At 41.8% G+C, this 23,932-nt stretch overlaps 1 protein-coding gene across 5 annotated transcripts in view; it reads right to left on the minus strand.

Moving 5' to 3' along the window:
* Positions 1-23,932, minus strand: part of FYN (FYN proto-oncogene, Src family tyrosine kinase) — a 199,480-nt gene that overhangs the window by 139,137 nt on the left and 36,411 nt on the right. Inside the window, exon 3 of one of the 5 annotated variants that reach the window (XM_072965749.1) lies at positions 8,592-8,777. The exons of the other annotated variants lie outside the window; for them this stretch is intronic. The gene's annotated coding sequence lies outside the window, so the exon portion shown is untranslated. The remainder of the gene's footprint in view (positions 1-8,591; positions 8,778-23,932) is intronic. 5 annotated transcript variants of the gene reach the window in all.

Consider the following 23,932-nt stretch of genomic DNA (forward strand, 5'->3'; position numbering starts at 1 on the left):
CTGGGCAGAAAGCACAGAAGTGCTGAGAAACTTGAGGATCATCCTTCCCATCATCCCAGCAAGACACGGGCTGAAGGAGAGAGTGCAGACCACCCTGGGGGCAACACTAGTGAGCCTTAATTTCTTATCACGTCCCACATGGGAGCGCCTCAGTGGTGTCTGGATGTGTGTGAACTCTGAAGAGAAAGCACGATGTTTGCTCCAGAGGAGTTTAAAAACTAAAAAGGAAAATCCCATGCCCACAATGCATTTCAGCACTATTCTTAGTAAAAACTGGCCAAAATGGAGGGGAGAAAACAACTCCCAACTTGGCTATGCTTTCAGGAGTGGCTTTTGTTTTATCAATTAAGTTTTGGTTCTAAAGACAAAAATGCAGAAAAGAATGATAAAGTCACATTCCATTGATGAAGCCCCAAGTTCTCACTCAAAATAAGACAAAGTGAAAGCCTGAAACAAGTAAAGATTTTTTTCACTGCAAGCTTTTGGAATTTCCAAAAATTTTGGAAATTTGGAAGGACAAAGGTCTAACTAGAGCTGTGAATTTAACATAGGTAAATCTTGATCTTCCCTTTTAACAAAAGGTTGAAAACAATTCAGAATCTGAAATGGAAAAAAGTTTATGTAAAAGTTTGTATATATATAGCATAGAAAAAGTTAATGCAAAATTTTTATATGCATAGTACATAAAATTTATACCAAGTAGAGAATTAAATTAAGAAAATATAAATGTAAGTTATGAATTCTGCCCAGTGATGAGAATACCTTCAAGGACTAATGCAAAACAAAATAAACATTTAAAAAAAATCTCTGAAACAACCCCATTCTTGTTTTAGCACCAAAAAAGGAAAAAAAGAAAGAAAAAGGAAATGAAAATAAAATTCAATTTTTCAACCAAAATGAACTCACATGAAAGTACTAGGGGCAGAAATACGAGCCAGGATTTGACTGCTGAGCACATAAGCATGAGTACAGAGAATATCTGAGTTTCCTACTTTCAGAAAATTTATGGAATATAGTTCCTAGATAATCTCAACATGCAAGGCAGGTAGTCTGGTGAATTTGCAGTTTTGAATGTGTGTTTATGTATGTGTGTGTGCTTTAAAAAGATTCACCACGAGGCTTCTCTGAAGAGTTGGCCTCCCTTAAAAGGAATCTGATAAATAAAAATTTAATTTTGACACTATTTAGTAACACACCTGTCTCATGAAATCCAGCTCAGCCACATGGGATGAGACATGGAAAGCTGAGAAAGTTTCAGCCCACAGTCAGTCAGTGCAAGCCAGCTACAAATCAAAGAAATACAAGTTAGGACAGTGGAGCACCATTTTTCACCTAGCACATTGACAAAGATGACAACTAATGAAATGTATCACCCGAGGAGTATTGAAAAACTGGCACCGTTGTTAACTTTTAATTGAAAGTAGTTGGACAACAAATACGGACCAAGCTCCCAAATGTGCAAACCCACTGATCAGTCAATTCTCCTCCTGGGGATTTATTCCAAAGAGAAAACCAAGTATGCAAAGATGTGCTTTGCAATATCGATTGTTCAAGGCAGTATTGCTTTTAACCCAGAAAAACCAGTAATAACCTGAATATCCACTGATAGGGGAGTTTGCTGCAGTATCCACAGGACTTGGCATAGTTTCTACTAAATGGAAGACTAAAAATAACTATCTGGTGAATGAATGACACAATGAAAAACTAATGAGATGCAGCCATACAATTGAATTTTATGCAGGCCTCGACATTTCTGATGTAAAGCTACATTTAACAACATAGAAAGGAGTCTGTAGCATTTTAAGTGATCAAAACAGACTACAGGCTAGTCTATAAGGTCCAATCCTATGTGTATGTGTATTTACCTGTGTACTATATACGTACAGATATCTGGAAGGATGGTACAGGTGGGATTTGGAAATTTTTCACTTTTTTCTTTATACTTTTATGTATTAATTAGGCCTATTTAAAAATATTAGCTACATATTTTCTTTTTGGTTGAGGAGAGTCCTATTCTTTAAACTTTTACACCAACCACTCAAGCTATGGAGGAGGACAGTACCACTAAGTTACAGATAACATTCAGAGGATAAAATTTAAAACTATTTCTTTTCCCTTGATTTCTCACATACTGCTATGCTAGAAATTCTCTTTTCTACTCCCGAAACAAGGCTGCAAAAGAATGAACACAAGGCACATCTGTTTTAAAAGAGTTGAAATCGGTGCCCTGGTAACCATTACACTGGAGAGAGAATCTCAGTGCAAGATATTTCACTACTTTGATTTCCTCTGTCCCGTCTGAACCCAGCCTTGTTAACTTTCTGGACAACCCTCAGAGCCCAAGGATGCGCCTCTGGGCCCAGCGTGCATCCAAGTGCATTCACCATCAACCGACTCCATCTGTCAGCTCTGCACACAAAGACCTCAAGTTATTTGGCAAACAAACATTGCTTTTCTTGAATGCTGGATTGAGATTAAAAGTGGACGGCTTCTATTTACTAACTAATGGCTTCTGGTCATTTTTGTTTCCAATCAAGGAGAAAATACAAGCATCCCTGATAAACGAACGACAAAGTCTCTCTCTTTGGATTCAAACAAGAGCAGCGCGATTCCTCCACTGAGGCACTGTCTGGTTACAACAGTGCTCAGCTGCAATTCTGGCCGGCCTCCTAAAACAGGAGTCAGGGCCAACAAATGCTGCATCGACACACATGTGCCCTGAAGAATCAGCCAACTGTGAGATGGTGGAGAGGACACACATGAGCTGATGACTGATAAGCCTCCTCCTCTGGACGCCATTCATCGGAATCACAAAAATGTGCCAAAATGTATCTCATGCCAGGCCAATGCATGGGTTCACCAAGTCAAGAATAGGCTACATATTTTGGCCTGGTAGTGCTTTCCCCCAGATAATCATGCACAGAGTGAGAGCAGGATGGAGGCTCAGAGAACAGATACCACTGGAAGAAAACACACACCTACTGCTTTCCTCCTTGCAATTCCTGGGTACAACATTAACCCAGGTGGGTGCTGCGGACGGCAACAGCAGGTGCCCAACACACAAAGCACCCTAAATGCCTCAGGCATGAGGGTGGCCGGCTTGATTTAATCAAGTTGGTTATTTAGTGTTTCATAACCTCTTTAAAAAAAACCAGCATTGTCTACGAAGACGAAACCACTGGCTTGAGCTTTGAGTTACATGTCCAGTGGTGGTGACAGTCCATAATCACACTTGTTTGATGCTGGTTCCACTCATTTTGAGATGTGCCGATGCCCACAGGCCTCCCAAGAAAGCAGTCCAGTCCACGGTCCGTGTCAGGAGCCTGGCTTCATCGTGGGAAGGGGCACTGGATTTTCTGTCTGGCTTCTGCCACTGCTGACCAGTTTTCTCTAATGCTGCTGTCATGTGCCTTGTCTATCCAGAGCTGTCTGCATCTGAGTCACAGCTATTTCCTGAGGGATGTAAAACTCAACAAACTGCAAATAAACAATACAAAACACGATCTCATGCTGTCAGGCTGCTGTTTCTCTAAACTGTAGCATCCTGGCAGCGCCCTGGTTTACAAGTATCATTTGACACTCAGTTTTCCCTTTCAGTGACTTCTCTCCCCTGCTTTGACCTGTAGTCCATCAGCTCCCTCCATGGCCCAATGTATTGTCTTGAACGGCCACCACCCCCACGCTGGGACTCTGGCTCTCAAGCTCACCAGGCTACACGTGTTCCCACAAAGTTCACAGCAAGCTAACCTCCCTTGTTCTCGAGAGCTGAATGCTGTCAGTGGCTCTCCCTGCCAGTCTTGGCTGTCTGATGGTGTCTTGCCCAACCTGCCCCTCCACATGCCTATTTTGGTCAGAGGCACAGACAACCTCCCAGGTCCAGAAACTCTGGGTGTCTTGTCTTCTCTCTCATCTCTCAACCCCTACATCCAGACAGGCTGCCGCCATCAACCCTGGAGATTCAGTCTTCAAAAAGGCTTGTAGTTCATCAAGACTTAATATAGATCAAATAAAAAAGCACCCCCCAAAGGAATCTATAAACTATAGTACAACACACAAATACAAGTTGTCAGCGTGGGCACAATCATTTTACTTCATTTCTGTCCCCTGTCAAAGATATTCACACTCTTATTCCAGTATTTAAATCCTGTAATTCAGACTCACTGTAAGTCTTCAATTAGAGCTTACTTAGATTGTTGTTTTATGACAGTCCCTGAAATTCAATGTTCTTTCCTCTCTGAACGTTTCTTTAAAAACAGCACTTGAACCACCTTCCCAAAGACCTTGACCCAGATTAGGCTGAGTTTTAGCCACTTCAGTAACCCCTTGGGCAGAATTTTAATTAGTTGAGCAGACATTCGCATTGCAGAGGTCTTTATGTAGTTTCCGTTTTCTTGCTTCTTTATTTTCTAATTTTGATTTGTTCATTCAAATAATTCGAATTTGCACGAGTAGGGATCATGTCTTGATCTGGACGGTTAGTGGCCAACTGATTTCACCTCATGATTGATGGTCAGTTAGTCCCACCTCCCCCACTATTTTTCATACACAAATGAAATTTTAAAATATTGTTCACACACACTCACCCTTGGTGTCTCCTCCAGAGGGTCTGGCGATGAGAGAGTTATTAACAGTATTTAAAAGTCTCATTTCAACTCAGGAGCAAGAAACACATCCACCCCTGACAAAAGCAGCTTAAGGATGAATTCCAAACATCCAAGTGTTATTTTCTTCACCCCACAAACCCAGGAACATTACATGACCATGACACAAGCTTGGATGACATCCCACAGCCATCAGATGATAGATGTTTTCATTGGTTTCTCCTTAAATCAGGGCTATTAACAGCAGCGTGGTACTGAATGGGAACCCTCAGCAATAGAGCTCAAATTGTGTCTGACAAGGCTCACTTCATAAACCTCAACTACTCTTCTACTGAGGAGATACTGTATTAAGTCAATTCTGTTTATACAACCATTATGCATTTATATTTTCTTTAAAGATAAACGATACTTTTATGAAGGATGAATTACACCCAAAATACTATCTGCCTCGGAAAGATGCCAGAACACACATTCATTTAAAATACACACAACAAAGACAACTAGTCACAAATACTTCTCCTTATAACAAAAATGTAGTATACAGAATTCTCTTTTGCATAGTAGGGTGACCTTAAGGAGGTAAGCAAAATTAATAACTGTTAGGAAATAACCTGAGAAATAGGTTAACTATAACTTACAATAATTACACTAATATATTTACTATAGAACTTAGGATATTTTAGTTTGATTTTAAATTTCAACATAATTTAATATTATATCTCATACAATATTAATGATCAAACTGAAGGGGCAAAAATACCAAAGTTCATTCATTCATTCTCTCACTGAATTTGTTCTGATAAGTGCTTTGATAGATACTGTCCCTGGCAGCTGAGAGACTTAGGGAAAACAGACACAGAACCATAAAAACAACATGTTAGGTACTGTAATTATCCAGTAGGTTATGTTGGGAACCATCAAGATTTAAGAAGCTGGCAGATCATAAAATGGGTACAGCAGAGATCTATCTACACTGACCAGGGTCATCTCCAAATTAAAAAAATTATCCATTAAATAATACGCTTTATGTTAAACAACAACACACACCAGACAACGTGTAAAGAGGTCAGGAAAAGAGGCCCATTCAGAGGTTAATCACAGTTATCTCTGGAAAGGGGAGTGGAAAGGAACATGGTTAAAGAAAAAGACTATCTTCTTCCTTTACATACCTCTGCTATTGCCTGAATTTTTAAAACAATCTATATATTCATGTAATACTTGAGTAATGGAGAAGTAATAGGAAATGAAGCAGATAATAAGGGAGGAGCCAGCAAAGCCGGCAGAGAGATGAGCTAGAAGCAGAAGGAAATACTGAAGAGGGTGGAGTCCACGGGAAGACAGTGTGACAGGGAGGGCTGGCCAATCAAACCATCAGAGCTTGGAACAGAGGTAGAAGAAGATGAGGACCCAAAAAAGGACATGGCACAGAAGAGGAGGAAGAGGAATCTCTAATTTGGGCTAGGGCTGTTTCTGTGGAACAGCAGCAGTGGAAATAAGAATGCAGCAGGTGGAACTCCAATGCCATAGGACCGGTAACAGGCATGAGCAAGGTGAGCTGGGAGCAGGCAAACTTGTGCTGCCCCCACCCCCCCGTCTCTCCCATGATGCCCAATGTGTACAGAAAAATACCTGTCCATTTGGTAAAAATCAACAGTAGAAATGTGATCAGCAATGGCAGACCAACACTCAAGGCCACAGACTTCAGGTGTGGGACCCACAAAGAACCAGACAGGGGGCCGAGGAGCTACAGATGGGGGAGGCGAGGGGTGGCCGCCATGCAGCTCCAGCCCCAGCACTGGCTGCTAAGCGGTGATGTGCATCCAGATCATGCTATTTTTAGAGAAGCAATACATTTGGATTTTTTAAAGCGTGAAATATCCTGACTTTTAAATGCTGGCTTAAATTTTCACAAAACATTGAACAAGTGAACATATGTGTGTAGGCCACCTCTATTGCATGGTGACTCTTTACAAGCCCAGAGTTGAGGAGAAAATCTCAAGTAAAAAATTCCTCTCCCCACCCCCCCTTTTTTTTAAAAGAATGAGAGCCTTTCACATGTTGCTACGCTAAGGGCAGAGACCTGGAGGATAACAATCATGTTCTGTTTTACAATTTTTAAAATATCCAATATTCCAACTGAAAAGGGCTTACTTTGCTTTCCTTTTAGAGTTTACACACTCACATATTATGCTGGTAAACATTTAATCCAAATTTTAGTATCATGTTAACAGACCTCAGCTAACTGCTACAAGTGTTAAAATATGTGTTTGGGTGGGAAGCACAGATTAACTCACAATTTTTAAAAGGGAAAAAATGAGGAGGAACCCAAAATTCTCATGGAAAATATATAAACACTCAAGTCGACTTTCAGTTTATCAATTTCCTCAGGAAAGAACTTCCCATTTGCAGCTGACTTATATTATAATAACACACCCAACAATTTCATTAGAATGCTATTTTTAATCAGTTCATCATATCACTATGCTTCAGGAACTGAAAGCAAGAAGTACTTAAAGCCATCAACTATGGATACAGAACATTCAGAAGTCAAGTAGCATTTTCAAGTGGGAAAATAGGTGGAAACGCGTAGCACAACCACAAAGAAAACGTATCAATGGTTGGTCCTCTCATGTGAGTGCATAAACTTAAAAAAATAAAAAACCTTCATGGCACACTTCTGAAAACTGAAAAACATCTATTGCAAGATGTGAAGAATCTATTTGGCAATGACTCATATGATAACATCATTGGGTGGATCACTGTCGTAGAATCTGGTCCAAGCTCATTTCACTTGTTCTGGTTCTTACCGTTTATTAAAGGGCAATCTGGATGATGATAAATAATAGTGACTCTACTTTCTAATGATTTTCCTCCTGATCCAATGAATATAATCGCAGGTACGTGGAAAGAGCACTCATGTGCAAGCCTTTCTATTGAAACCTAGGAGAAAGCTTTGACACTGTCATGGTTAAAACAGAATCCTGTATGGCATCTTGTTAACAGTGGGTGATGTTTGTGCCTATGGCTCCCTGTGTCTTTGTCTTTCTATCTTTCCTGTGTCCAGAGTCTGCAGCTCATATATTGTTCTGTACTTGCTTGTCTGTCCCTGTTCACTCTGCCTCATCTGTTTTGCCCACCTGCTCTCATTCGTTACTCTGGATTTCTCTGTGTATTTGCTTGAATGTAGCTGTTCTGCTTCCCTGGTCTCTTGTCCCTTCTTGCATTTGGACCCTCTTCCCTTCCTGCCGAATGAACACTAGCTTTCAACCAAGGTGTAGACTGAGAGCTAGTGTCAGGAAGCCACGAAATGCATTCTTGTATATCTTACCTTTAAGTTCTCATTTGTATCAAGGTCACAAATTCAAATACTAAACCAGCAAGTTTCTCAAAAAGTATCTCTAATACTTGGAGCAAAAGAACTGCTTGAAGTTTTTGAAAGCTCCTCCCAGCTTCATCTGTGCATTTCCTCAGACTGACAGGCCAAACATTAGCACTCCCTTGGTGGTAAAGCCTGCTTGCTTCAAGACTGAAAGAGACAGAAAGCCACGGCCTCTGACATGTTGGAACAGTTCTCTAAAGAACTTACTGGGATCTCTCTGGGCTGTGGGCAAAGAGGCCCAGACTGTCCTCTGCGTTTCCAAACAAGACAAAGATTCTGCTTCACAAGGCTCTGGGAGAACTTACCCTTTCCTTTAACTACTGTGCTTTCAAGATCTTTGCTGAAAACAGATGCAACTGCCTCAAACACCAAAGAGTTTTAGAGTTTTATAATTGTGTTTCCCACCTAAACAAACTTGGCAACTGAAAAAACATGGGGCCCCTGGGACTTCTATGACTTAGAGGCAGCAACTTACAAGAAATAGAGCACAGTTTTTAATAACTAGACAGACCTGGGCTCAAATCCTAGCATTCTGGATAGCGTGATACCAGGCAAGCTACTCAATTTCTCTGTGGTTTTTTCATCAGTGAAACGAAGACATCAATACCTACCACACAGGATTTCTGTGGGGATTAGATTACAGGAGGTAACAGGAGAATGGCTAGCACAGCACACCAGCAAACAGCGGTGTGGGGGCCAGAGGTGAAGAACGCACGTGTCCAGGCTCTCTCTTGCCCCAGCTGCTCAAGCGGACCTTGGCTTCCGAGGCTTTGCCTTGCCCACCTCCTGGGAAAGTGCTATGATCAGAATCAGGAGGACAGGTGAAAGAATAGTGGGTCATGGTTAGGAAACATGCATAAATTTGTCAGGAGTATAAGCCGTAGGTACCTCCCAGTTTGTTTTCTTTAAGGCACTCCTCGAATCGTTCAGGCCCATATGCCAACTTTGGGGAGGGAGGTAATTAGGTTTATTTATTCATTTAATTTTTAAATGGAGGTACTGGGGACTGACTCCTGGGGACCCAGGATCTCGTGCACGTTAAGCACGCGCTCTACCACTGAGCTCTACCCTCCCGCCACACGCCAATTTTTAAGTCAACGTTTAGAGAAACCACCCTGGGCATTCAGCTTGTAGGAAAGGAGGGACCTGAGGTGCTGCTGTGGATTCTGTGTTCCCACTGCTGCACTGAGAAACACAAGTAAAGTATTTGCTATTTTGAAATTATTGTCACAGGACTGTAACTTTTTTGTTTTAATTGAAGTATAGTCAGTTTACAATGTTGTGTCAATTTCTGGTGTACAGCCTAGTTCAGTCATGCATATATACATACATATATTCGTTTTCATATTCTTTTTCAGTATAAGTTACTATAAGATACTGAATATAGTTCTCTGTGCTACACAGTATAAACTTGGCTATCTCCGTTATATTTAGTAGTTAGTATCTGCACATCTTGAGGACTGTATCTGTTGGGCTCTAACATGATTCTGAAACTGGACTGTGTGGGTCTGGAGACATAAGGGTTAGAGGAAGGATTACATTGGTTTTATTATTATTTAATTACACAAACTTGGGAGTGGAGGTGGTCCCTGAGCAAGAGGGAAGGGGAAGTAAGAACAACTGAGCTGCCTGTCTCACGGGCAGAGGAACGCAGGGAGGCACTGGGAGGTGGGTGACCAAGGGGCAGAGGCTGACACCGGGGCCCACTACACATCCCTGACTCATTCTGGTTCTGGTGAGTCATCAGCATTTCTGTGTTTCAGTTCTTCCCTCGTAAAACGGCAGGATGGGAGGGCGGAAGCATTATGCACACCAGTTGGCCTTTAAAAGTGAGCTGGGAGGTATGCCGGCAGTGGGGTCCTCCCAACTCTGGCCTGCACTGCTCCTTAAGCAGTAGATACATGTGTGTACGTATGCACACATGTATCTATATGTGTGCACATGTGTTTGTGTATATACGATTACACACATGCTAACACAAATTCCAGAGCTCCTGCACAAACCACTACACCATTTAAAAGAGAGTCTTCAAAAGGATCACCTGGTTAATCCCTCTCCATCCAAGTAAAAATATCCCTGAATCTAAAAAGATGAGTAGACTTTTCCTAAAAATCTCCACACGAGAGGTTTACAGCCTCCCATGAATAATATACTTGATTTTCTAACAACTCTCATAATGGAGAAGTTCCTCTTTGCTACATTTTTATAAATTGCATGCCTGCCTGCATTCCCAATTCCTCTTACCTATTTTTGCTTTTGCCTAGAAAATATCTTCTATCAGCAACTATATAATTTACTTACATATTAATATTTACAGCCTATTGTCTCACTGTCTTCTTTCTCCCAACTAGAATAAGCCACCTTGTTCACCAGTTTATTCCAAGTACCAAAAAGAGTGCCCAACTCAGACCTGGCACTCAAATAAATATTTGTAATTTGAAGCTGAATTTTTTTTGTTTGTTTAATATTTGATAAAAATCACAAATCTACAGAGCCAGAAGGAACCTTAGAAAGGAACCTTAAAGATAGAAAAACTGGGAGAGTGTGTAGCCCAGTGGTTAGAGGGCATGCTTAGCATACATGAGGTCCTGGGGTCAATCCCTAGTACCTCCGTTAAAAATAATAAATAAATAAATAAACCTAATTACCTCCCCCTCAAAAAAAAAAAAAAAGGTGGAAACTGAGGCCTCATGAGGGTAGATGGCCCACCCGAGCTACAGAGTTTTCCAAGCCCTTTTACACTTCACTTCTGAGCCTCCACAGAGACCTATGTTCCTGGAGAAACAGTCTGGGTGGGAGGCAGCTAATGAGAGAAGCCAAATCTGAATTCATTTAGAGCAAGAGAGACAGAGAGAGTGATGGCATTTATTTACAGAACAGCAAAATCTCATATAATAATAATTTGTGCATCAGTAGCCATGTTCATCTAAGGAGCTCAGAGAGCTTATGAAATACTCTCCCCACAATGTGTGGCATCATTATCATTATCTACTCTCAGACAAGGGAGCTAAGAAGCTCGGTGTCTATGGCTGTACTGCAGGCTGGACCACATATCCCCCCAGAGTTTTACATCCTCAACCTTGTCAACATCAAAAACAGCTGGATAAAGCTACAACCGCTGTAGTAACCTCCCGGTTTGTTTTCTTTTAGGCACTCCTAAAACCATTCAGGCCCATGCCAATTTTTAAGCCAGTGTTTGGAGAAACATCCTTGGACATTCAGGTGTTCAATCATGTAATGCCTCCTTTCAGGTCACCAATGGCTGGTGCTTGACCACAAGGACATCTGGGGCACACAGCAGCTTTTGAGGGTGGGGAATTTGTTTCTTTCCTCAGTTTACTGCCCTGGCCCCACAAACCCTTTCCACCTGTGCAAGTTAAATCAACTCTGTTGGAATCTTTATCTCCCCACAAATTACAGTATTTACAATCACCCCTCAATTATTTAGGAACCACATTAAAGGCCAAAGAGATTAAGTCAACACAGCAAGCCCTGCAGAGAAGCACATTTAGACTTCGACCAGGTAGCACACGCTCCTCTTTGGTAAGACGAGGGAAACAGTGGTTTCTGAATTCTACTTCTCACTGGAAAGCTTTCTCCTTATTGCACGTACGCAGGAGGGCTCACTCTCCTTTACTCTCTTGTTGACTGAAGACGCCAATCTAAGCAGTGAAGATTAAATGACATTCGTGCCATGGTGGCCTCTCCACCTGGGCCAAGTTTATAGTCAGCCCCAGTGGAGGAACCCGGTGCTGGTTTGCTGTGTACCCTGTGAGCTCCCTCCCCTACTGCAGCTCCTGGGACCACCCTGCTGACCTTGTCCTTGGGCTGGGAGTTTTGTGGCCAAACTGCCAGGCAGCATCCTGAGGTTTGCCAGTCCCCTGGAAAAAACGGAAATCCTTACTGAGCTCAGGATTTCCCACAAGTGTTTCCTGAGAGGTCCGTGTTCTGTGAGATATTAAAGGTGTAACTTGGAAACAGAATTCTGTGATCAAGTAAGTTGTGAAACTTGGGTAGAAAAATACGTGAAACAATAGTGGCTCCTCAAAAAAGTAAAAATGAAATTCCCATATGATCCAGCAATTCCACTTTGGGTATTTTCACCCAGAAGCACTGAAAGCAGGGCCTCAAACAGATGCTTGTACACCCAAGATCATAGCAGCACTATTGACAAGACTCAGAAGGTAGATGCAACTCAGATGTCAACTTCTGTTGAGTGGATAAACAAAATGTGGTCTATACATACAATGGAATATTATTCAGGAAGCAAATTCTGACATGTGCTACAACAGGGACGAGCCTTGAAGACACTATACTAAGTGAAATTAGCCTGTGAAAAAGAGAAATATTGTATGATTCCACTTGTCTGAGGCACCTAGAACAGTCAGATTCATAGAGACAGAAAGTAAAAGGGTGGTTGCCAGAGGCTGGGAGCGGGGAGAATGGGAAATTGTTGTTCAGTGGGCACAGAGTTTCTGTTTCCCAACATGAGAAGAGTTCTGGAGATTGAGCAACAATGTGAATATACTTACCACTGCTGAACTTAAACACTTCCGAATGATTAAGTGGGTAGATTTTACATCTTGTGTATTTTTACCACAATTAAAAATAAAATTCAACAGTTTTGCAGAGGAACTTCTCAGAGCCTTTAAATGCCAAGATGCACTGGGAATCCCCAAGAAGGGGAGACAGCAAGCAGCTTTCCCCAACTTATCTGGCCACAAAATCCATTTCTTTTACAGAGCATCTCATGGGATCAGAGTGCTTTAGAACATACTTGAGGAAACACTGAAAACTCTTAGAAAATAGGAAATTCTGGTTTTTTCTCTATTTGCATAAAGGGAGGCAAGATTCCAGAGCCTGAAGCTAGGTTTTCAAAAGAGTTTTAACTCACCACATCCTCTGACAGAGGAGAACCAAGTTCTAGCAACTGTGACACTGAGCAGCCACAACTGAGCCACTGAGCAGCAGGTCACAAACCAGTCTCTACTTTTCTCCTCAGACATAAGCTCAACCTATCTCACAGGCTTGTGGTGAAATCTAATCAGGAAACATATATGAAAGATCCTAAAAAGTACTACGTGCTATTGAAAAAGTAAGAGAATTATTAGGTTCTTATGCTTAAGAGGTGCAGCAGACAACTTCAGGCAGCCTGAAGAGCTCAGAATATGTACTAGGCACCAAACAGGCACTAACAACAGAGATGAAAGAGATGGCAAAAGAAGAACCAGAGGCTGAGTGGTACTTGTCGTGCAGCAAACAAAGGAGACCAGGAGTCAGAAAACATAGATTCCAAAGCAGATTTTACTGCTGTCTGACCTTAGACTAGTCATTTAACCTTCCTGACTCTCAGCTTGCTCAACTGTCAGATGAAGTAGTCAGAGATCATCTCAAAGACCACCTCCAGCTAGGCGAGTCTATGAAACACTGTGCCAGCTACCTGCACAGCTCCTCCGCCAGACACTTGAGGGCCTGCCCTGGCCTTGCTCCATGCTAAGATGCAGAGATGGGCAGATCGCTGCCTTGGTGCCCCTGCTGAGCTACGAGGGAGACACCAGCCTCCAGACCAGCATCAGAAGATGAGGCAGCGCACACGGGGGTGTTATGTCCTTGTTAATTATTACTATAAATAATAATTAGTTTTATTCTCCTAGACCCTTGTCCCCACCCCTACACTTTTAAAAAAAGTATTTCCAAAGTATGTTTATTGAACTACTGATTCAACTGAGCCAGGTAAGTGGCAGTCGGGGGTTGAGGGTGCAGAACTGCTGAATGAACAGAGAGGTACAGAATTCCAGAGAAATACGGCTGCCCAGTTCTGGGGCCCTATCTTCCTGCAGGTTCAGTGATCATGAACAGAAAATACAAGGTGCCCCACCACTGCCTGTCAGCAGATGGGCAATCTGTCCCAGACGCTCTCTTGGAGGGGCAGAGTGTCCGTGGTACAAGACGATGGCAGAGGAGTGGCTGGAAGGGAACATGCAAGAAACCTGGGGGAGGAAACACAGTCTCTGGGGGAATCATGAGTAGGAGAGCTGGCCCCAGAGTGAAGGGGCTGGCAGTTTTGAATTTGCTGTGTGTGGTGACACAAAACCTCCAAAGGCAGCTGAGTGGCAGCGGACAAGGGGAAAGGGAGCCTGCGTGAGGCAGGCCACATACATGGAAGACTCTGAGTCCCAGATGAGTGGCTGGATGGCGTGGGAAGCAAGAGCGTTAGGGGGGCGGGGGGGCTTAAAGGACAGCTGTTGAAGGCTTGCACTAGGTGATGTTGATACACAACAGAAGGGACGAAAGTGGTGGCTGTGTGGAAAGAACACATGAATAAAGCTATCAACGCATTGGATGCGTGGAGAGAGAGAGCAGGCTTGTTCTCAGCTTTCAGGGAGATGGGGCAGAGGGAAAAGTAATGACTGAGGAAATAATGAGAAGTGCCAGAAATTCACGGTGGTGGAAAAGGCACTTTTGTTTCTGTCACATTTAAACTGAGTTGGCACTGAAGATATTGAGTCAAAATGTCCTATGGAGAAAAGGTGTCCATAAAAATAGATCTGCAGACATATAGACACAGGAGAGACTAGGCATGGGTATATGTGCAAAACAAAGGGGCTATTCGTACAATTTGCATTTCTATCAAGGATGCATATCTTTGGGTCCATGAATAGGCATTCAGGGGGTCCAAAGGCCTCCTGAGTAGCATACGGTCCCCAGGTTTGTGTGTATATGCTTTTCTGCACGGAGGGTTCCTAGCTTTCATCTGGTGCTCAAAAAGGCCCCCAAATAGCAGTTTAGTTGGTATTAAGATCAATATTTCATGGAAAACTTCTATTTATCTGCTCGACAAATCTGCCATGTCAGAGCATGTCAAGAACAGGGTGCTAAAATTGTATTTATTACCAAATTTAAGAATCAAGGAATAGTTACTCTCCTATCATCTTGTCCAAATGAAGGTACATTATAACACTCCAAAGACTATTGACATTGGCAAACATATTTAACTCAAATCTTTTAAATTAAAAATGTTAAAAGCACATTTCAGAGCTTTGCCAGTAGAGGTTCCTTGCATAAAGTTTATTATGTATGGTACTTTAATATAAGGGTATCTCGATCTGTTAATACTCACAGCTAGATTCAAAGACCTGCCGAAAACACTTATTGGAGCTCCTTTTAACAGTCATGACTTTTTTTTTCCAAAAGGATGTTATCAAGGAGACTGTGCAGTAATGACTAAAAATACGTGACACGCCTGCGTTACTATAAATAAATATTGCACATTCTCCCAACCCATTTAATTACTGTTCACCTAAAGCAGTGCAATTAAGAAACTGTGCTGAATTCTGAAAATGGGAAAAGCCCTCCTGTCTCTCTTAGGTAGTTTTACAATCCTAACAATAGACTTAATGAAGCCTTTTAAAAGAAGGACAATTACACTAAAATGACCGGGGCATGTAAAAATTCATTACACACATCCTCCTGCTGTCTGTTGGGTTAAATGCCTCATCACACCCTGGAGAGAAGTAGGAACAAAGAATAAAGAAAAATCACAACTTTCTGAGTGTACATCTTATGCCTGAGAACTAACATGGCTCCGAAAAATCACTCAGGACTACACTCTACCTGCCAAGTGCAAAGAAGATATGCCTGGTATTAGCTAAGCGATGGCATGGCCCTAGGAGTGCTGCTGGCTTGTTGAATGTAAACTGACATTACAATCCATGTCGTGATGATGCTGAACAACAATTACATAACTTTATACAGCTTTTCCTTTGAGAAACAAGGGCTACAAAACAAAGTCCACTCTCCTGGGACTGCTAGCACCCATTACTCTCGGGTCCACCCCGGAGACAGCACCAACTGATTGATTTTTTGTTTAAATTTATTCCTAAGAGTTTTACGTTCTTCTGTTATTATTATACATAAAATTGTTTCTTTATCTTCATTTCATACCTATTAGCTGAAAATCTACAGAAATACAATAGATTTTTGTAAACTTGACCTTGAATCCTGTGACTTTACTAAGTTCAATGTTCAAGTATTAGTTCTTTCTAGTAGTGGTTTTATATATTTCTTAGGATTTCTCTATATAAACTGCCATGTCACCTGCAAATAAAGACAATTTACCTCTTCCCATCCAGTCTTTATGCCTTTTATTCTTAAAGAGCTACAAGAGCCTGTAGGAAGTTCCCGCCAAGGCACTCTGGTTTGCCTGATGCCACTTTTTGCCCTTGTAGGGCCATGAGGATGGGGCCATGGGGGAACTGTGGCCTTAAGCAGAGAGACCCTGATCCTACCAAGCCATCTGCTGAAGACCAGGGGCCTGATTCAGAGACTCAAACTTTAAGGAACAAGAATTTACAGTTGATTTTCTATGGTTTAATTACTTGTACTTCTCAAGACTCTGACATATTAAAAAAAATATATATGCAAAGGAATTATTGAATCTTTGGGATTTTGAGCTAGTAGGACCCTTGGAGATTAAACCTCTCTTCTTACAACAAAAATGAGGCTCAGTTTGTCCAATGACTTGTACCAGGGCAGCTAGAGGCAGAGGGCGAGTCTGCTATTCTGGACAGGAAGTGAACAGAGAGTTCAGAGAGCTGGATGCTCATCTTGAGTAGGTCAGGAATGTACTCTGCCCTAACAGACTGTCAGTCTAAGAGTCTAGGGGAGATCTCAGATACCCCGAGTCTCAGTCCAAGTAGACGGGATGACTTGGGACCATGTGAATACGGACATCTTTTTTTGAACCTTTGCTAAGGGTGTTCCCTTAACCCTGGGCAGGATTACATTTTCCAGTGCCTAGCCAATCTGTAGCTAGCTATTATTATTAAGAATTGGATTTTCCTCTCCCTGCCCACAGTAAACTTACCCTGAAATAAGTCAGAAACTAGAAGCAACTCTGGCCCTATTTACATCAACTGCTGAACATGATCAGTTCCTATCATCACAGTCTAAAAAGCTCCATTTAACATCTTAGAGCTCATACACAGTCCCCAGGGATCCTGGCTGAATTCTTCTCTTACATATTATTTGTACCTGTCTCTTGGAAAAACCTGGCAAAGCTAAGAAAATCACCAGCCTGTTTAGCAAGCAGCTAACATGTTTCTGCCATACTAGCCAAGGGATGTTAACAAGGATGTCCTCAAATAAGTTAGCATATTTCTGTCAATCTAATACATGTATTTGAACAGCTGAAATTCTAGGACTTGAGGAAGTCCAGGGCTTCAAATATCCCCTCTCGTCACAAAAAGACCAAACGTTCTTACTCATCAATCATTACTCTAAAATAACCATCAGTTGTCACTGCTAAAAAAGAAGTTCCAAGAGGTCAAAAGTGTTTAACTGAGATCAGAGCAAGGCCACAACTGAACCAAATAGAAACCAGACAATAAAAGAGCATCACTCATGGCTGTTGGTTATGTGTTGGGTGAAGCCTGTTTCACCAGAAAAGGGGAAGCTGGGGAGGAGGCTAGGAAACTGTACTAGCTGCTTACCCAGGGGGCCTTAGGAATAGCACCTCATTTGACTGGCTATAGCCCTGTCGGGGTAAACATGACATCCTTAACTCCTGAGGAAGTCAGTTAAGTGGCTTAACCAAGGTCAAACAGTTGGTTAATGGTAGAATGGCAATTTGAATCCAGATTGATCTCACTTTCCATCCTTTTAGTTGATTTTATATAAAAGCAATATAACCACATTAGGAAGAAAATCCCTGTAATCTCACTACCCAAACACAACAACTAGCATTTTGGTATAATTTTTGTAGGCTTTTCCCACCCATGCATTTTCTGCCAAAATTAGGATCATATTCCACAGACAGTTTGGTATTCTGCTTTTCTTCTACTTAACAAACTAAACATTTGTCCAACTTACTTTACAATTTTTACATCATCATTTTAACTAATACAAAATGTTCCATTGAGTAGACCTGTCATAGTTTACATAATGAGACCTCAGTTATGGAAAACTGGTTTGTTTGTTGTTTTTTTTTTTTTTTGGCACAGCACAAGTCTTATTTCCAGTATACCATGCTGCTCTCCCAAATATGTAATGTCACCATCGAAAGATAATACCAATCAACAAGTGATGAAAAACTATGATGAAATTATTTTGGAAATGCCACCCTCACTGATCTCTCTGGCCTGGAATCAAATAAATCTGATGAATGCTATTAATGAAGGGTGACCCAAAAATAACAAGTTAAAAAAAGCTGCACTTCTGAGACTCCAGAGAACACATGCTTCCAATGGTTTAATGCTCTACTTTCAGTTTCACAGGGATGCCAACAAAAGACGTTATCCTCACTCAAAGCTAGATTTGGAAGAATGGAAATTATTTGAAAAGAAAACAAATTCCATCAGCTTAATGTATCAGAATGGTCAGAATTTACAAATCAGGCCAAAATGCTCACCCAGGACCGTGTCATATTTCATAGCTAATTTGCTATTCAAAACGCCACAGACCCATTTTTCTCAGGTCAAATGAATGAGCGATCACAGAGCTGCTCTGGGTTCTCATCAACTAACCCTCTGAGGTCACAGAAATAGTACTGTCAAACCCTGTGCCAGTTTACTGAATTTATAAAATACAAAGCATAGCTGTCAGAAAAATCTCCTATGTTTGGAGGAAAGTAATCTCCAAAATATCTGAGTGCCTCTGTGTGGATATCTGTTTTGAAAGCTTTACCAGAAATCTATACCACCATCAGTTTGATGTGGAAACAGATGCTTACATGCCTGGCAGCATCTATCTGTTCCCCAGACAGAACTAAAGGTTCTTGCTGACTGGGGAAAACTGAGTGAAAATGGAGAGAACTGGGTGTTTTATTCCTCCTGAGACGGAATCTGCTCCCTCATCACAATGTGACTACAGTCCATGAAAAACAACCTTTCACCCTTCCCACTGTGGTCGTTTAGAACCTACACCTCTCCCTTCATGGCCCCAGCTGTCTCTACCCTACACTTTGACGGGGAGTTGTACTTCATCAGACCCCAGTGACATCCTTTTCCTCTCCAATATTTAGTTAATACTGCATTTCATCTTTTCTTCCAACTTTCCCTTCTCTTAAAAGTTCATCTGTTTACTCAAGGGAATGCCAAATGGAATGTCCAAATATAACCACTTTGCAAAACAATTTGGTATGACCCAGTAAAGCTGAAGATGCACATCCTCCAAGACCCAGAAATTCTTCTCTTTGGTACCTATCCTAGAGAAACCGTTTGCAGCAGGATGCACATGTAAGAATGTTCATAGAGGCACTGTTTAAGACAGTACAAAATTGGAAATGACCCACATGTCCATTGAGAGGAGACTGGATAAATAAATTGAGGTGTATTCATACAAGGCAAGACCACACAGCAGGGAAGATAAATGAATTTCATGCATGCCACTTCATGCATCAATAAGGATGAATCTGAAAAAAAAATCAATTGAAAAAAGCAAATGGTACAAGAATACCATTCATATATAGCTCCGAGGCAAACAAAACTTGATTAACAGATTGCTTAGGGAAATGTACGTACACAGAAAAGCCAGGAAGTGACAAACACTGAATTCAGAACTGTGGTTCCTTTGAAAGACAGGGGTATGGCCAGGAAGGAACACACAGGGGCTTCCAGATTACCGGAAGATTACCAGATACTCTAGTTCTTAAGCTGCAAGGCGGGTACAGGAGTTGTATTTCTCTCTCTCTTCCCCTCCAGTCCCCTCTCTGTGTAGGTATGTACGTATGTATCTGACACACACTCCTTTGATGATTATATGTTCTTTTGCATACATCAGCCTCATCATTGTTTCATGTTACCCTGAGCCCTGGACTCAGCTCCCTCAGTGTCTCCTTCCTGGTGCTCTGACCCTCTGCAGAGCCCTCACCCCTGATCCTCTGTCTGAGACTGAGTGCTTGCTCTGTCGGACCCCTTCTCCAATCAAACATGAAAACCACTGAGGACCCAACATGACGGTCTTTGTTCCCTACATGGACCAACGGGAGCATTTATTCAGGCCACTGCTGATGGGAAGGTAAACGCTAGGGTGACTTCTCACTCAGAAGGTGGTGCTAACTGCGTTGCAAGGAGACCTGAAATGCCACTCAGAGTGTGACGGTCTTTTGCTAAGTCACACCAAGGAGCTGTAGGCAGCAATGCTGGCCTGGATCATCCGCGCCCGACCCCACTGCAGTGTCTCCTGCTGCTCCTGGGAGGCTTGTCATGTGTACTGCATCCCATTACTCCTGCCCAGCCTGGCCTCCCCAAACCATCCTTTCCTACTTCCTGTAAAATAGTTTCAGTTCCACACTTGTCTCAGACACTCAGGCTCCCAACATCGGCACAATTCTTCATCCTTCTTTCTCCTCTTTTAAGAGTAAACTCTGAGATTACTTTTCAGCTCTAACCTCAGTTAGACTCCCTCAGGAATCCTGATCTTGGCACCTTGGCCTTAACTGAGACAAAATAAGAGTTCTTATTGGATTTACTGTATTTCAGGAATGTTTATTTTAAAAGCTTCTATTTCCTACTCAGAAAATAAAACTGATAAAGAAACTCCTTCAAAAGCAAATGGATTTGTTAAATAATTTTTTTTTAACTTCAGTTGTCTCCCAAATTTAGTAGACTTCTTGTGGAAAAATTACATAAATTGTAGCCACTGTCCTGGAGATCTGAGTCTGGGTAATTTGATTTTCTTCAAAAATGTTTCATACCATCTGCATCATAATATGAAAACAGAACAGAACATCCCCATTTTAACTTTAATGGGCCTATTTTCATTTGATCATAGAAGACATACTAAAGTAAAGAATGATTATGAAAAAGAAAGGACAAGAAAATTAAGGAAAGGTTTATGCAGAGGTGGTAGATACTGTGCAGAATGCTACACTCAGCCCTGCGAGGAGCAGGATGCGTGTCACAGGTGGGGGGCCAGGATAAGTGTTTGGCTTCAACAGAGAAGTCTGAGTTCAGCCATGAACAGAGAAGCTGAAAGACACATTTGAAACACAAGGCCAGGGAAGGTGACTCCAAAGTGAGAGGTGACAAGAACCTGATGCAGGAACATGGTTGTGGGAAAGAAAGAAAGAAAGAAAGAAAAAAAAAAAAAAAAAAAAAGAGGGCCTTTGGAGAAAAGCACCCAAGTTGTTCAATTCCTTCAATTTGAGTGAAGAAAGCTCTCAGTGATCACAGGACCAAGGGATACGGTGATAGACAAGAAAACGCAAAAATCTATTGTTCACCACCTCAAATTTGAGCCGAGACACAGCAATGGATGTTCATGGGCAAAGCATCAGTGAGATGACAGCTGCCTAAACATTTACATGCAGACAGGCCTATGGCATGTGCTGACTTGGGCTCTACCCTTCCCCTCTGAAAGAAAATAAACAATTTCTATATTTCCAACAAAAAGGAAGTGGTTTTAATCGTGCTCCTTGGTATTTGCCCAAAGGAGAAGAAACTTAGTCCACACAAAAGCCTGCACGTGAATGTTCATAGTAGCTTTCTTCATAATTGCCAAAACTTGGAAGCAACCAAGGTATACTTCAGAAGGTGAATGAATAAATAAACTGTGGTACATCCAGACAATGGAAATAATATTCAGTGCTAAGAAGAAATGAACTATCAAGCCATGAAAAGATATGGAGGAAACATAAATGTATATTACTAACTCAAAGAAGCCAATCTGATAGGGCTACATAGTATATGATACCCACTACACGATATTCTGGAAAAGGCAAAACTATAAAGACAGCAGAAAGATCACTGGTTGCTAAAGTTTAGGGATGAGACAAGCATGAATAGGCAGAGCACTGAAGATTTTTAAGGCGGTGAAAGCACTCTGTATAATACTTACATGGTGGACGTATGTCATTATACACTTGTCCAAACCTATAGAATGGACAACACCAAGAGTGAATCCTAATGTTAACGGTGGACTTTGGACGATAATGATGTGCACAGGTAGGTTCATTGGTTGTAACAAATGTACCACTCTGGTCAGAGATGTTAATAACAGGGGAGGCCATACACGTGTGGGGGCAGAAGGTTCGTGAGAGATTTCTGTACCTTCCCCTCAATTTTGCTGTGAACCTAAAACTGCTCTAAAAGATAAAGTCTATTCAAAACAAGACAAAACAAAACAAAACAAAACCTTGAAAACAAAAAACAAACGCTTTTTCCTGCCTTGACACATCTTACTCTGTTGGCTCTGAAATGATTTTTTTCTGAAGCTTTTTACTTTTTCCTTCAAAAAACATTATAGCTGACCCTTGAACAGCACGGGGAAGGGAGGTTGGGGTGCTGACCCTCTGTGCAGCCAAAAATCTCCACGTACCTTTACGGCTGGCCCTCCCTATCCTTGGTTCTGCATCTGCGGATTCAACCAACTGCAGATCGTGTACCACCACAGTATTTACTGAAAAAAATGGCATATGAGTGGACCTCCCCATTCAAACCCATGTTGTTCAATGGTCAACTGCAGACAGTGTCTTAGTGCTGTTTTATTAACCGTCCAGAAAACACAGAAGCCTAATTATATTTTCCTCTGGGCCATTATAAAAATAGAATGAAGAAAAAGTTATTTAGTTGGCTAGGAGCCAATATTTATTAATACCAAATACGAGAAAATAGAGTAAACATGATGGTAGCCGTCAGAATTGTCTAGTTCTACCAGTTCATGGGCCAAGGGAAAAAAAGGACTCCTGACACTACACTGAAGAGGCCTCCTCTACACCTAAAACTTCACTCAGGATGACTGTAATGCCCAAACTTCAAAACTAGGTTTTATAAGTTACTTCACTTTCTTTTTTCAATAATTTCACATTTTTATTTATTTTGGGGGTGGAGGTAATTAGCTTTTTTATTTATTTATTTTTTAATGGCAGTACTGGGGATTGAACCCAGGACCTTGTGTATGCTAAGCACACTCTCTGCCACTGAGTTACATCCTCCCCTACTTCACCTTCAGCACCTAAGGGCTGTTCAAACTTTCCCCCAACTTAAAATACACTTTTTCTGCTATAAGCATCTTGCATGTGACCTAAGCATTGTGCTCTGTAACTTTGCATGCATCCTGATGCACGGGTCAAGCTCTCTGGTAAAGGTAAAAATAGTTTTCCCCCACCTGACAACAGCCTAGTAGGCAAAGGTTGAACTTTGTTTTTTAAACTACTGTTTCCACCACCTCCAGTCTCAGAGGACTACTTTTCAGAACATTCTTCTAAAGATGGACAAAATCTCCACTGTGCCCCCAACACAGAAGTTTACTTTTTCTGTTTCAAATTACTGTAGCATTAAATCTTAGGGAGCAAGAGAAAAAATAATGTGGTGGGAAGGAGACTTCCCCTGGCCCATTCTGTTACTCTGGGTATGAATCAACTCCACATCACACTTGGGGGTCATTCAATCCTTGGCCAGTATTCCCCAAAGAAAGAGGGAATAACAAATAGAGACTGGTCAATGATTACGAAGCCCTCCCTTCTTCAGCCTCTCTTCATTTGACTCCCAGTCAGGACCCTCTTGTCTCTGTGTCAATTTCACAATACCCTGTACCTCCCCTTCAGACACTCACCAGTTTCAAGCCACAGTTACACACGATGACTATCTGCTTCTCTCACAGTCAACATCCCGCAGCTCTTCAGACACACAGTGGGGACTTACTGAGGCCCCGGGGGCCACACACTCCTTCCACCACTCCACACTGCCTCAGCCTCCACCCTGGAACCATCTCACTTTTTCTTGGTATCTTACTTGGAAGGATGAGGCAAAGAGGTGCACTGTTTCATCCCTCCTTCTGTTAAAAGAAATGATCCCCACAGCATCCCACTTCCTTTCCCTCACTTTACACTCTGGCTCTATGCAGCAGTGGCATATTTCACAACTTTCTGAACACCCCTATATCTTCCGAGAAGCAGCCATGTTCCCCCGACAGTGGGGGCTGCCCTCCACAGACCACATGTAACCCACAAAGG

This window comes from Vicugna pacos, chromosome 8 (assembly GCF_048564905.1).
Source record: "Vicugna pacos chromosome 8, VicPac4, whole genome shotgun sequence".
Taxonomy (NCBI): domain Eukaryota; kingdom Metazoa; phylum Chordata; class Mammalia; order Artiodactyla; family Camelidae; genus Vicugna; species Vicugna pacos.